Source organism: Molossus molossus, unplaced genomic scaffold, assembly GCF_014108415.1.
Source record: "Molossus molossus isolate mMolMol1 unplaced genomic scaffold, mMolMol1.p scaffold_m16_p_16, whole genome shotgun sequence".
Taxonomy (NCBI): domain Eukaryota; kingdom Metazoa; phylum Chordata; class Mammalia; order Chiroptera; family Molossidae; genus Molossus; species Molossus molossus.
This window is the reverse complement of record NW_023425351.1, coordinates 25,425,589-25,434,118: the sequence shown is the minus strand read 5'-3', so window position 1 is coordinate 25,434,118 and position 8,530 is coordinate 25,425,589.

Sequence of the window (8,530 nt, the reverse complement as noted above, 5' to 3'; positions counted from 1 at the left end):
ATATTAATTGCACAGCCTCTCCATGGCAGACATTACGTTAGGACTGAGGATGCAAAGGTGAAAGGCTTTGTCTTTGTTCTCAAGTGTTCAGTCTTGTTGAGGCAATTGGCACAGACACAAATAATGACATTAGAATGAATTGTGCTGATATAGTATATCTAGAGAATACTTTATGTACATACTAATGATGGAAAATTACCTGTGCTGGGATCATCAGGGAATGATTGGTAAAGGAGATGGTGTTTGAGCAACTTGCTGAACGAAGAGTAACATTTTAAAGTTTTCCGGATAGGACTGGTGGAGTGAGGATGGGAATCCTATTTCAGGCACTGGCATAATAAATAGCATGTGCAAAGGCACGGAGACACAAAATAGACTGGCGTTAGAAAAACAGAGGGTATATATGGAGGAAGATTGGGTTGAGAGGTTCATAATGTATGTAGACTGCATCTCATGAAAGGTCTTAAATGCCTTGTGAAGAAGCGTGGACTTGCAAATTCTGGGCAATGAGAAGTGACTGAAGAGTTTTGAGCAGAGGCGGGTTATACATAGTCAAGTAAAAGTTTTAGGAAGATTGCTTTGGTTACAACATTTATGATAAATTGAAGAATGATATGGGGATAGCAAAACCAATTTGGATTACAGAATTCATAAACAAATCATGAGGATCAGCCTTAGGACTCGGGATGTGGATAGAGAGGATGTGATGTATTCAAGAAATATTTAAAGACTAATTTGTTGCTTAACTGTAGGATGAAGTTGGAAGAGGGAATCAAAGATTCCCTGCTTTCTATAGTGAAGCTAAGAGATTATGCTATTTGCCCATATCACTCAATGAATAATTGATAAGGCCAGGTTTTATTCAGGTTTTTCTAACTCCAAAGCTGAAGCTATTTTAACTCTCTATCCTGGATCCTGAAAATTAGTCAATAATTTAATTTGCAAATATCATTTCCCCTTAGTGGAAAGGGCAGTCTTGTGACCTGTCGCATAGCAGGCACTCAATAAATTGCATTTGGATGAATTAATCACATTCTAGTACATCAATTAAATTCACCTAGGTTCTTTCAGGATAAATTTTGCCTCAGACACATGGCGTTTATGTTCTATTTTGTTCCATTTAATTAATTACATGCATATTTTGGTCCTTCCTTTAAATTGCAAACTCACTAAAATCATGAACTACATCTTAATAATTCTCTTATACTTTATGGTATATAATATATGCTTATACAATAGGTTCTTCATAAACATATCTTTAATGAATATCCTATTGCTGTACATTTTAAGAATTTATTTTATTTAGTTCCTTTAAGTTCATCTGAAAAGTAACCATTGTCTTTGATTGAATTTAACCATGTTTATGCATAACATGGTATCTTTATGATCCTTTCACTTTTTATTTTGGCTTAAGTACAACATGAAAAGGCCATTTTCGCTGAGACCATTTTGACCTCATTGTGTTATAGGATTGCCTGTCAGCATAGTTCACAAATATACAGAATCCGATTTATAGGATGTACTAATGCCCTCATCTAACTTCATTTGTAAAACATCTTGCATAGCTCTTTACACAAATGATTTTTGATGAGAGACAAGAAAACAATGGTAAAGGCCAGTTGACCTAATTAGAAAGTATCAGCAATGTAATCCCTTGAAATTAATTAAATACTGAAATCAGAGAGCAAAGAAGTTCTATACGGGCTCCTGGAATTAGGCTACTAGCCTGAAGCATACTCGTCCCCTTCCTGTATCTCTTTCACCTTACCACTCTGTAACAAACAGGGACACATATCTTCCCAAAGAACTCACTGTATCATCAGGATTTTTATTTTTGAGCTATAAGGTCGGAAGGCTGCATCAGAGACAGAAATAAAGCGGGTTCTGGAAAAGATAAAGTGGAGAAGTGGAAACATGGAATAGTCCTGAATGAAAAACTGCCCTAATGTAATTTGATTTCAAAGTCTGATTGTCAGAAAATGAATGATAATTATGGTTTAAACCACATTAAACTGTTACATGGTAGGATATTGCATATATGGAAACTTTCAAAATACATGATCCAGGAAACAATTCAAAAGACACCTGGGTATATTTTGACTCTAATGCAAGAATGTTTATTATCATTTCACATATTATGGTGTGCTTTCAGTTACAAAGATACTGATTCTAACATACTGTTAGATCTGTGATCTGTGTTAGTATATGGGCCATTTAAGTCTCCCCTGGATTTTATTATCTCTTTTAAACAGCTCCTTGGGAAAATTTAGAAAGTATTCCCTTATTTACTCGAAGGTAGTGGTTCAGGTACAGCTAAAAGGGAGGGACGCATGAGCACCATTTGGGAGCCTATCAAGTACAATCATTGCGAACACTGACTTTGGAGTTCTAGCCAGGATAGGATCTAGGCTTTGCAACTAGCTGTGATCTTCAGCAAGCTTTATACTGTCCTCATCAGTAAAGTGAAGACAAATAGCACTTATTTCCTAAGTTTATTATGAGGATGACATGAGACAATGCAGGAAGCACTCACTACAGGGCCAGGAACACAATAAAAATCCAATAAAGGCTTCTGCTAATATTACTATTATTTTCATCCTACCATAATAATTATCACCACCATCACTATCAATTCCTTGAGGTTCAGATGAGCCCCAATGCTGCTGCCAACTTATGAAATCCCAGCCTTCTCAAGTGACATGTCACTTTAATTTCCACATTTAAATATTAGGTTTTAATATTTAATTGTTAATATGTGGGATGTTTATAAGCAATAATCATTAAAAGATTTTATGTCAATAACTTCATAACATGTTTATTTGCATTACATCATGAATCACTTAAAGGAAATCTACAGATGTTATCAATAAATTGTTAAGCCTGGCACGCTTTTTGCTTATAATTTCCAAAATAATACTGTCTTAATTTTTCATTCCAGTAAGTGAGAGCTTTTGCTAAGAAGAAGAAGCATGTAGATAATGAAAAATGTCTCAGAATTCTGCAACATGATACTGGATTTACAGAAAGGAAGGGGAAGAGAAGAGGGACTGAACAAACAAAAGAGGACTTGGTAAGGAAAAACAATTGTACCTGGTGTGCACTGTAGGGGACCAGGCACTCTGCCTGGGACAGGACGTGGGACTGCTCCGGGCCCGCTATCAGGGAATAAGTAACGTGGAGCCTCCTCCAACCCGCATGCCTGAAAATGCCAACTAATACTCATCCCAGTGTAGTCTCACAACAACCCCAGACTTAAAGGTCAAATGTACGTTTAGAAGAATGAGTGGAACCTCCACTGTCTAGAGGGGATTAAAATTTAAAACAAGAAAGAAAAAGATGACAACTCTCTGCAAAAACACTCTGGGTACTATAGAACCCCAAGTAGTCAGCAACTTCCTTCCAAAATCAATGTTGGTCCATTCCCAACAGATAATACCCATCCTTCACCCCTCAAGTGGTTTTGAGCCTCAGAGACAGAATTCTGTGATGTCTAAGCATATGCTAGGCTTCCACACATGTCAGGGAATCACTTACATATCTGCCCAAAAGATTCATAATGTGTTTAGGAGTTATAGCAGCTAAACTTGCCAACTTTGGGAAGATTAGGAAACCGAAAGTTGAATTAATAAATGAACAAAAAAATAGGGGGTAGATGATAGAATAAAAAGATTAAAGGAAAAATAAATGAATAAAATGCTGGTAATTCATTAGGTAACTGCGAGGCATATCCAATAACCAGTTTCTCAATCACTTGTTTAAATTCCCCCTTTTTACATGCATAGATTTATAGATTTTGTTCAGCAAACTCTTCTAAGTATTTAGATATAGGGTTTCAATACAATGACAGCATCAATTTGCCTTTATGTGTTTCTTGGGTCTATCCTCTTCAATTTGCCACTTTTCTTTCGGTCTTGTTTTTTGTCTTTCTCTTCTTATTTTCTTTTTAAGGAGGGTTATTCATCTTGCAGCCTGAGACTGAAGCATGAGTACGCAATTGTCAGTGGTCAGTGAAAACCAAGTGACTAGAATTGATGAAAATGTTTTCTGCCACATCTCTTTTCTAAAACGCATTGGAAGATCCCTTTGTCTGTAAATGTTTGCTCATGACAGCCATATCCCCAGGCATATTTTAATATAAAATCATTAGCAACGAACCCAAAATTTCCTATGTGTTAGGATGGTTCTCCCTCACTCTCAGCATTCCTAATGACTCTGCTTTGCCAAAACTATTATCAAAAGAAAAACATTTTTCTCATTTCTGTTTCATTAATAAAATGGCATTATATCAAAAATTTACCTCAATGTGACAATGACAGTAAGAATATTTCAAAATTTAAGCAGGAAGCAAGGAAATGTGTGGTCAACCTTCTCTATTTCACCAATGTTTAATTGCAAAATAGTCTCCCTCCAATAAATGAATAGGCAGTAACAGACTGGTACCCAGTTATGTGCAAAACTGAATTATTCTAATAACTTCTATCTGCTCTCTTTGTATTTGTTCAGTATTTGAGTTGCTATCTGCATGTTTAAATGTCCTTGACATTTTGATCTCCCTTTGAGTATAACTTTCTCAAAGGTAGTTAAAATGACTTTGGTGTCAAATCTGAGATTGGATTATAGGTCAGCTACTTACTGACACTGTGTGCCTACAGCTATCCATCCTTATCACTCTGCATTTTACAGATGAGGGAACCAAGGCCAAGAGCTGTTCAATATCATACCATACAAGTTGGTAATAAAGCCAAAATTCCATTTCAAGTATGCTTTATTTTGAATCATGTGTTCTTTTATTTTATTACACAGGATCGCTTTCAATTGTATTTGTTTTGAATAGCCAAAGTTATTTGTTTTGAATACCCATTAATACCTCAGTTACATCTATTATTTCTGTAATATTTTTACTTTCATAGCTATTTCTATCTAGAAGAATATTCAGTGATGCCATTTAATGTATTAGTAATGCAATTGATCAACCTCATATGTTTCAACAACAGAAAGAAGTATGTGTTTGAACATTGTGTTATAACTTTTTGGTGTTTTTCACAAACTATGTTTAGAATAAAAGAAGCACTATAGGAGAATGTTTAAAAGCATGGACTCTGGTTTTGTCACAACAAAGAAAACATCAACAAACAAAAAGAAAACCTACTACATGGGAGAAGATATTCACCAAACTTGCATACACCTGATAAGGTTTTAATATGTGAAATGTATAAAGAGCACTTACTAATCAACACAAAAAATTAAACAATCCAATTTAAAAATGGGCAAAGGACCTGAATGGACACTTCTCCAAAGAGGACATACAGATGGCCAATAGACATATGAAAAGATGTTCAATGTCATTAAATGTCAGAGAAATGCAAATTAAAACTTCAAAGCATATCATTCTACACCTGTCAGAATGACTACCATCATAAGTCCACTAACGAGTGCTGGAGAGGATGTGGAGAAAAGGGAACCCTCGTGCACTGTTGGTGGGAATGCCGGTTGGTGCAGCCACTGTGAAAAACAGTATGGAGTTACCTCAAAAATATTAAAAATGTAACTGACTCATGACCCAGTGATTCCACATCGGAAAATTTATCTAAAGAAACCCAGAACACTAATCTGAAAGAATATATGCACCCCATGTTCATTGCAGCATTATTTACAATCACCAAGATATTGAAGCAGCCCAGGTGTCCATCAATAGACAAGTGGAAAAATATGTGGTACATATATACAATGAAATATTAGTCATAAAAATAATGACTAATTATCATTTGCAACAGCATGGATGGACCTAGAAGGTATTATGCTAAGTGAAATGAGTCACTTTTTTCTGTATTCTGAAAAACAAAATAAACGAATAAAGTTGAAACAGACTCATAGACACTGAAAACAGATTGGTGGTTGCCAGAGGGGAGGGGTGTTGGGGGACTGGATGAAAGAGGTGGAAGGAATAAGTCCAGACAGGTAGTTACAAAATAGTCACAGGGATGTAAAGCACAGCATAGGGGATATAGTCAATAATATCATAATAACTATATACGGTGCCAGGTAGATACTGGAAACATTGTGGGGAACACTTTGTAAAGTATATGATTGTCTAATCACTATACTGTGCACCTGAAACTAAAACAGAATTGTATTAAATATAAACTATAATTGAAAAAAATTTAATAAAAACAAAATTTTTAAACTATAATGAGATACCACATATACTCACTAGTATGGCTATGCTGTAATAATAATAATTTTAAAAAGGGTAATAAGTGTTGGCAAAGATGTGTAAAAATTGGAACCTTCATACACTACCAGTGTGTATGTAAAAAGGTGCAGCCAATTTGAAAAAATCTGGCAGTTCTTCATAGAGTTAAATATCAAATTATCATGTTACCCAGCAATTCCACTACTAGATATATATATATGTTCAAGAAAAATGAAAGCACACGACCACAAAAATATGTACATATGAATGTTCATAGCAGCAATATTCATAAAAGCCCCAAAGTGGATATGATCCAAGTATCCAAATATCCATTATTCGATGAAAAACTAATAACATGGGGCATGTCCATTTAATATGATTTGGTAATAAAAAGGAATATAGATAGTACTGATACATACTACAGCTAAATGAAAGAAACCACAAAACACCACATATTGTATGCTTCCACGGATCTGATAGAGCCACAATAAGCAAATCTACAGAGCAGAAAGCAGATTAAGTAAATCAGTGGTTTCTTCCAGCTGGTGGATGAACAGGAGGAAGGGGAGGGGTGGGGGGGGAGTGTAGGGGCAGAAGAGGGGTGAGGGGATGAAGAGTGAAGGCTAATGGGTTCTTTTAGGAGTGATAAAATGTCCTAACATTTATTGTGCTGATGGATGTACAGCTCTGTGTACCTACTAAAACCGTTCAGTTCTACACTTTAAACAGGTGAACTGTTTGGTTTGTGAATTATATCTTAATAAAGATGTTATTTTTAAAAATAACAATAATTAAATTTTGTGTGTTAAATTTTGTTGGTTCCGAGGTCCTTTTAGACTCCTGTTTGTTTGTGACAGAGAAAAATATTTTTATAAAACACACACAGAGAAATAGAAATAGATCCTAAACATGAGTCTTTATTTGGCGAGAGGCATGATGGGATAAAAATGCAAGACTGAAAGCAAAAGGGAGCCCTAGCTGGTCTGACTCAGCAGTTAAAGCATCACCCCTTGCACTGAGGGGTCATGGGTTCGACACCCGGTCAAGGGCATGTGCATGGGTTTCAGGTTCAATCCCTGGCCACCAGTCAGGGTGTGTACAGGAGGCAATCAATCAATGTGAGAGAGACACATTGATGTCTCTCTCTCTCTCTCTGTCTCTCTCTCTCTCTCTCCCACTCATTTGTCCCTCCCATCCATTCTCTCAAAAAACCAATGGAAAAAAATTTGTTCTGATTCTCTACATTTCAGCACTTAGATTTAATGCTGCAAACACTCTGAAATTTGCCTTTCTTTATCACAAAAATGAAGCTTTTGAGCACTATCACTGATGATCCATTTCTACAGAATACTGATAGTCACTGCTCTGTATATTCCATTATACAAATGTAGCACAATTCATTTGTCCACTCTTCTCTTCCCAGTTTTTACTGAATGCAAACAACCTGGCAATAAAATTCTCATCCATATCTTATTTTTCCCATGGCCTAGACTTTCTTCAGGGTATAAATCTAACAAAAGGATTGCTTGGTCATAACAAAAAAAGCACAAATTCAGATTCATACGACAATGTCACATTGTTCTCCAAAGTAGTTGTATAAATGTATAATCCTTCCACAACTTTTGAGAGTTCTTTTTGCTGACTCCTCACTCATACTGAAGGGTTAGCACCTAAAAGGCTCCCCCTCACCCAGCCCAGCACTGCGTTCCGGCCCCTGTACTCTTAGGCCTGCAGACACAGTGTCCACTCTGCAGTTTCCTGTCCTAGTTTTCCCGTTCCTCCTTCATTTCTGACCCAAGGCAATTCCCTTGCCTACCTCAGCAGCTCAGCCATGCATTTATAAGGCTGTTAGTGATAATTTATTGATTAATTCTTGGTGTTCGTATCTGGAGGGTTTTCTGTACTGCCAGACCCTTAAATGCCTGACAACTTTTTCAGTACCTGAGTAATTTTTAAACATTTCCCAGATGTTGGACACCATAAAAAAAAAATAAAAAAAAAAAAAAAAGTGAAATCAAACTAGCAACTGTGATAAGCTATTAAACTTTTTTCACTTGTTATGTATTAGTCACCGTACTGCAGCATAGCATAACAATTAATGGTAGGGACTCTATAGCTTACTTAGTTTGAATCCCATCTCTGTTTCTTACTAGCTGTGTAATTTTGGGCAAGTTATTTCATCTCTCTGGGCAAGTTTCTTCATCTCTAAGATGAAGATGTAAATAAGGATCCAATGAGTCACTATTTGTTCAAATGCTTAAAACTATACCTGACACACAGCATGCACAGTGTAATCATGTGATAAATAAAATGGAATAATTAATATTAAACATTAAT